Consider the following 7,995-nt stretch of genomic DNA (forward strand, 5'->3'; position numbering starts at 1 on the left):
CACCCCGCGGTGATTGGTGCTGTACTTTACAGCACCAATCACCTCCGATCCCGTGTCACCGGCGAACGTTATTCGCCGGTGACACAGAAAACGCTGTGAATGGCTGTTCACAATGAACAGCCAATCACAGCGATCGCCGACGGGGGGGCGGCATCGCCGCCCCCCCTGGGCATGCACGGACATGTCTGCTGTCAGGGACAGCAGACATCGTCCCTCTGTCACTGCGTCTCTAGACGCAGTGACAGTTTTAAGCCATGACGTATATATACGTCAACGGTCGGGAAGTACTTCCCGGCCATGACGTATATATACGTCAAATGTCGTGAAGGGGTTAAGAGGGAAGTCCAGGAGCAGAGCATTGTGTCCCTCCTGGAGAGGGTCATGTTGGGAGGTATGTAATACCTATATATTTAAATATGATTAATATTAATATAAATAAATGCTTTTTGATGCCACTGGTAGCCTAATAATAAGGTCTGCAATAAGGAAGTGGTGTAGTCTCTCGAAAACAATGCATGGCGCAGCCACATGTAAGTGCAATAATCATGGGCAACATTGTATAACCCAATTAACCAATAGCAAATGCTGAGGCTTTTACCTATACCAGTATGAAAGGTAGGCCTGAAACGCAGATGTTATAAAAAGAAAAATTGAGTTTCTGCGCTATTAATAACTTAAGGCACCACGGATGAATGCACTTCACACAGACACTCAACATGTTAATAAATATACTTTGTATCATTTTATTAATAAGTAATAAAAAATGTAATAAAACATAAAATAGGCGGCCTCCTACAAAACAACATCAGTATTTATCAAAGTTAATATATTATAAGAAATTCATATAGTTAAAGACAAACCTTGGGATAATTTCATATATCCATCAATATGTAAATTGATACCCAGTCCATATTCCAGCAACAGATCACTTTGTGTCCGTATATTATATTTGCCGTCACAGAACAAGAATGGATATTTCTCCAAATATTAATTTGCCCAGTCACAATTACAGTGGTGCCGGGTTGCGGTACCTACTGAATAAAGTCTTTGATTAAGTATCGTTCACCAATTGTATCGATTTTGCATATAAATGATGCAGTAAGCGCACAGTAGCGCGTCTCTCACCTGCGCAAACTGTGCGCTAAGGATCCAGCCGATGTTCGAAAATTAGAGTGTCCCTCCGGTGAGAGGGATGTGGGGAGACGCCGTATGGATGGTCAGGCTGGCGTGTCTCTCACCCACGCTGCTGAAGATGATTCTTGCGGCGGGGCAGAAACGCAGATGAAATGCAGTTGCCCAATGAGAAGGTGTGAGACGCGGAAGTCAGATGTCCGTGAGACCAGAAGTACACGCGTTATAAAAGCCAGTGATTGTCAGCACAAGAAATGCGTCAATTTGGTACCAGGACCCCCGATTATACCACATATGGCAAAATACCCCAAGAACGGGCTCCAGACAAGTGGGCCGATTCTGGATCACACGTAGTTTTCCGAAATCGGCTTGTCCCGAAGGTCGTGGTTTCCGACTATGAACGACTGCGGTGAGTTGCTCGCTTGCCGGCCAGTTAGCAAAAGGGGAGGGGGGACAGGGGAGGATAGGGGAATTGGCAGCGGTGGGCCATGGGAATGTCTTGCATTTCATGGCCGTCCCCATTAAACTGCTGGGCATTCCCATGGGTATGTGGGCACGTGATGCCTGCCGGAAGCGGGTAGCTGATGTCACGTGAGACTGACATATTTGCGAAGGCAAGAGAAATCATTCAGTGGTCAGAGAGCATCAAATGATATTTCCTGAAGCGGCGGCATGCGCTGGGATGTGTCTCCGTCACAATGGCGGCAGGGGTGGTGGGCATTCATACGGGTGGTGGGTACATGGCTGGCATATTTGAGCTGTGTTTAATTTTATTTCTACTATAGTTATTTCTTTCAATTTTTAATTGAAACAAATGAGTCATGATTCCAGCAGTCTCTCTTGTTGGTGTTGTAATAACAAACAATGCTGCCACCCCCCCACCCCCCCCACCCCAGTATTAACACCATCCTGCCAACCCCCAACCCCCCCAGGAATAATAACACACAATCCTGCCAACACCCAACACTCCCAGTATAACACACAATCCTGACAACACCCCCCCCCCCCAATTATAACAAACAATGCTGACAACACCCCCCCCCCCCCTGGATTCAAGAATCAAGGCATCCAGCAGGGTACACGGACACCCACAATTACCAGTTGATTCCGGACACCCCCCCCCCACCCCCCTGTGGGGAATACAATATACTACGAGAGGAGAGCACAATCTAGGAACAAGCGGGACTCACTTAAGTATCCATTGTCCTTCTAACCCTCTATTTTCCCATTAAGTGGTCTACTGTATGCCATTGAGTATACTCTACAAGTGCATTATATATTTTAATACATATTTACAATTAATTGTATTTTTAATGAATTATATTTATTCCATATGAGATTAATAAAATTAATTTATATTTCCATGTTATACCCAATTGATCATTTCTATTTATTTTATTTTTATTGTTTCAAGTATTACATTTTTTTTGTATTTTTGTATTTACATACTTTTGCATATCCTGTTGTTAGGGGGTTGAACAGCCCTCTGTGTGAGCAGCCCATAAAACAGCCCACTCCATAAGCGCCTTTTATCACCTGGGGTGATTCTTTTGTCTTTTTTCTCTTCTCCCCCTCGCTGGTGTCAATCTCTCCTGCCTGAGTGGGGAGGACACTGGAGCTTATTCTGATCGTAGCGGCCAAACGTGCGTACGGTCACTATTAACGTATGCTAGCCGTACGCGGCCGTTGGGGTTAAGTCCACCCACAAATCAGCCGCTTACGTACGGGCAGAAACAACGTAGAAGGGGAGTGGCGTACAAATGAGCGTACGGCAACGTACGCGGACGGGCCAGCCCTTACACTCCGACAACTGGCGTACAACTGAGCGTACGGCGCCGTTTACGGACGTCTTTCGTCCGTCTTCCCAACGACTTCTTGCGGAGATCTGAGCGTACGCCAGCTTGCACGGACGGGTCCCTATTGTTTTCAATGGAAAACTCAGCTTATGTCACCGCTCGTGAGAGTGAGCGTACGTCCGTGTACGCTGGCATACCCTTCACATATATGGACCTGCAAATCTTGCCTTTCAACTACAATTCTGACAATTGATTAATTAATCTATTTGTTATTCAATTATTGTTTTCTATTAACTCAATTGTCTACCTTAATAAAGACCTAATAAAACAACATGGTAACCCTCATTACATGTATATTTGTTATGTTCTAATGTGGCATTTTAATCACTATCTATGTGTCCCCATATTGCTGTTACTTTTAAATCAAGTTATGTTGGTGTTTCTGTATATGTACTAAATTATGTCCATAATTAGTTTGTCCAAAATGTGTAACATGTATACCTACCCTGATGTTATGTGTGATGTTTTAATCGAACAACATTAAACATTCATGCATTTTCACTATGTGTTATTTTACTCAAAAACACACACATTCACACATCAATCATTACCCCTCACCTCAAATTACAAATATAACTTACATTACACATCTGTATGTACCTACCCTTACAAGCCCTCTAACATATTTATTATTAAAAACACAGGCAACTTCTATCTGAACTTAAACTTTTATTATGAACACAAATAATAAGGGGGGGGGGGGGGATAAAAATAAATTAAATGCGGGCCTCCAGAAGGCCAAAAAGAATCTGTAAATACAGGAGGGTCAGGACGATCTCCCGCATCAGGGCTGCCACCTCCTCCTGCTGCTGTTCAGTGTCTGTAGTGAAGGGATAAAAAAAAAAATTAATATATAACATACACAAATGTTTGTTGTATTTGTACATAATAAAAAGTTCAGAGTTATGTGTGAAGGCCACATACATTTTTAAACTACATTGAAGATGGGTCTGCTGTAAACACAGTACTAAAAAATAATATGTTAACACACACATACTGTACATAGTAAATAACATTAATTCAATTACTCCTTCTTGGATGAATGTATGCTGTATCCCAATTGGTAGTTTGGTTTTGGGGGACTGTCCTCTAACCTCACAATTAGGCTGTGCTATTTAAGGGTTATGACATTGTTGTGGCTTAAGCACTCCTTACTATTTTAAATTTAGGACATTGCTGTACAAATTATAGGCCTACAGCTATGTTTGTAAAGCATGCATCCGCATGGCCTCACACACTATTAACAAAACAATCTCTACATTTATGTTGCACATCATGCTGGGAACTGGAGTTACCCAACACCTGGAGCCACATAACTACCACACCACTAATGTCGGATATCTCATTGGATGTACTGTTATGTCAATTATTCAAGGGGTGAGGCATGGCCACACTCAAAAAAACCACCAAGGGGACCCTTGTTCCTGGAGAAGGACAGGACACACCTCATGGTCGCCCTGCAGTGATATGTTGCAACTAATGTTGATGTTGGATACACATATGTGGTTGTTGTGATTGTTTATGTGTAGAAATGTGTAGGTAAACATTAGACACATTATTTACTTACGGCTACTTGAGCCATCCTGGTCGCCGCTGGTTGGCTGTGCGGTGGTTGGGGGGGTCAGGAGCAAGGGGGATGGGATGGGAATTTGGATAGAGGTAGTGGGTGTGAGTGGGGATTGGAGAGGTTTGGGGGTGGGTGGTGGAGAGGTGTAGGGGGGTTGGAAATGGGGTGGGGAGGGGGTGGGGGTAGGGGTGGGGGTAGGGGTGTGGGTGGGGGTAGGGGAGGGGGTTGGGGAGGGGGTGGGGGTGGGGGTTGGGGAGGGGGTGGGGGTTGGGGAGGGGGTGGGGGAAGGGGATGGGGAAATTGTGTGGGCCCCAGCTTGAGCCATTGTCTCGGCCTCCTCTTCCTCCTCCTCTTCTTCCTCCTCCTCTTCCTCCTTCTCCTCTTCCTCCTCCTCTTCTTCCTCCTCCTCCTCCTCTTCCTCCTCCTCTTCCTCCTCCTCGTCTGGCTGCTCCAGGGCTGCCTGCTCCTGGGCTGCCTGGTCCCGGGCTGCCTGCTCCCGGGCTTCCATGCGTGCCCTTGCCCGTGCTGAAATGTTCATGTTGATGGCATAGAAATCGAAGATTGGGTTTCATAAAAAAGGGGGAAAGAAAAATTCACATTAGTCATGCTCATAACCTTACAAATTATCATTGCTGTTATATTTCAGACATTTATCATGCAAACTAATTGATATGCTACACCCAAAAACTGAGCAACTACTTAACCCCCCCCTATACACCCCATATACACCCCCTATACACCCCCTATACACCCCCTATACACCCATATACACCCATATACACCCCCTATACACCCCTATACACCCCATATACACCCCCTATACACCCCTATACACCCCATATACACCCCCTATACACCCCATATACACCCCCTATACACCCATATACACCCCCTATACACCCATATACACCCCATATACACCCCCTATACACCCATATACACCCCCTATACACCCCCTATACACCCCATATACACCCCCTATACACCCCATATACACCCCCTATACACCCCCATACTCAGGAACATATTTATAAAAAGTACAGAAAACATTGCAAAAAAACGCAGGCATACTAGTAAATAAAAACTTACATCGGGCAATATGGCGGCGAAGTGATGATAGCAACACTGGCTGCCGCCGGCGCAGGTCAGACCAGTGCCGCTCAACTTGGCCCAGGCTCCTGTGAACGCCGGTCCGGGCGAAGATTAGCTGGCGGGCAGCATTATATGCCCGCCGCTTGTCATTATTTGAGACATAAGGGCCCCTGGGCCCCAGGCGCCGGTCCATGACCTCAACCAAGGCCAATAGCTCCTGGGTAGAAAACGCCCTAGCCCTGGTTGAAGTCATAGTGGCAATGGCGCAGTTATTAATTGCAGGTACATATATCACTTTTGGTGCTTGCTGATTGGTGTAAAAAATGGTTTGTTTAGTATTAACTTTATTAATCCTTCTTACATTAACAAACTGGATGCGAATAGAAACTTACGCGGACCGTTCCGATATACACAGACCAAAACCAACAGCATGCATTCAATGTATAGAGAGGAACTGTATATACAGTGTGCGGAAAATAATACACGCAAGCGTCTACTTATAAATACGCTGCTTAAAGGGGCACAATACACCCATTTCCATGGAAAGACGTACTGTATATACAGTGTGCGGAAAATAATACACGCAAGCGTCTACTTATAAATACGCTGCTTAAAGGGGCACAATGCAACATGTTGGTGTATGACAATTTCAGACTCATTACATCTGTAAGGAAAGCATTATAACGTGATGTTTTGAAATGTGACTCACAAAGCATACACGAACTCCAACAGATACCAGCTGACAACACTCATCATTGGAATGACAGGTGCACACATTTCACGATGCAGAACACAATGCTCCACAACCTGTGTATATGCATATACAGGTGATTGATCAGGTGCGTGGAGACCTGCGTAATTTAAGCGGCAATTATCGGCGGGAAATATCGGCGTAAATTAGCAAGTCCATTGCGGGAAAAAATACACGCCCCCTTGTTCATGGCGGGAGATTAACATATAAATATTCAGTCAGATGCAGGCCAGAATTGCTGCAAACATGTCTAGTTCTGACGATTCCGCAGCTGAGGACGCTCTGCAGAGAGCACAAGCAGAATCCCTGCTTCAAGCGCTACAGAAGAGGGAACAGGAGCGGAGAAGGAGGGCTCAAGAGAGAGGTAGCCTGCCAGACCAAGCGGGCCCCTCACTAACAGGCCCTGTTCAACCTCCACCAGCTCCACAAGGGCCAAGCAACCAGCCAGAACAAGAGGTTGCATCTCTCCAAACAGGTGTGACCCAGCAGGTGCATGGTGAGAGAACTGGGGCCACCAGAAAACAGGCTGCAACATCGAGGGTGAGGACTGAGCAGGATGCCACCACCAGAAAGAGAAACCCTGCATTTGTAGAGGCCGAATTAAGAATCTTAGTGCCCAGGGCACGCGAATGGATAGAATTGGCAACCAGGAAGCCGAGTGCCAGTGCAAGGAGAAAGCTTTGGGACAAGATCACAGAGGAAGTGAACCAGGTGTCACCAGTGGTCAAAGATTGGCTAGCGGTGAAGAAAAGGTTAGTGTGTTTGTCAGGGCTATTTTTCAGCAGGCTCCAGCAGGAACTGAGGCCCTTATTCTAGTTCACTCAGACAAAATATTTCTTAGATGGACAAAACCATGTGCACTGCAGGTGAGGCAGGTGTTACTTGTGCAGAGATAATCAGATTTGGGTGGGGTTTTACACCTGCCTCACCTGCAGTGCACATGGTTTTGACCATCTAAGAAATATGTGCTCAGAAAGAGTGACCTAGAATAAGGGCCTCAGTTGCTGCTGGAGCCTGCTGAAAAATAGCCCTGGTGTTTGTCCCCCTGATAATGTCATATGTGTTTACATATGTTACATGTATGTTTTGAGAATAATAGAAAGGTGTGTTTGTAGATAGTGCTACACTTCAATGTCACATGTGAACACAACCATGTCTAATAACCCACATTGATATATGAAACATGCACCATTGGTGTGATGTGAGGTTATGGGCACAGTTCTGCTCATGTGAAGTATGTGATGGGACAAGAGAAAGTGTGTTTTTGAAAGAGTTGTTGTAACATGTTCCATATGATGCTACTGAAACAAGAATGGGCAAACTGTGCACATGTAGCTGGTGAGAAACTACACATCCCAGTATGCCATCCCATAGTTAAATTACTCCATAATAACCACATTGTCAAGCTATGGTGGAATGTGTAGTTTCACAACAGGTGGAGGTGCATAATTTGGCCATGGATGATGTCATTTCTGCATAGTGATGTATGTATGTGCATTTAGTGGCCTAATGAATGTGATGAGACACTGAAATGCCTCGTAATGGAGACATGAATGTGTGTGTGGGACACATATGGCTAAAAAACATAAGATCACCCA

The 7,995-nt window shown here is 45.2% G+C and overlaps 1 long non-coding RNA gene across 1 annotated transcript; it reads right to left on the reverse strand.

The window, feature by feature from the left end:
* Positions 1-754: 754 nt before the first annotated feature.
* LOC146007306 (uncharacterized) lies at positions 755-1,944 on the reverse strand. Its single transcript, XR_014444323.1, has 2 exons — positions 1,126-1,944; positions 755-1,034 (listed from the first exon to the last, which is right to left on the reverse strand). It is a non-coding gene; the product is annotated as an uncharacterized LOC146007306 (long non-coding RNA).
* Positions 1,945-7,995: the final 6,051 nt, after the last annotated feature.

This window comes from Crinia signifera, chromosome 6 (assembly GCF_055691185.1).
Source record: "Crinia signifera chromosome 6, ASM5569118v1, whole genome shotgun sequence".
Taxonomy (NCBI): Eukaryota; Metazoa; Chordata; class Amphibia; order Anura; family Myobatrachidae; genus Crinia; species Crinia signifera.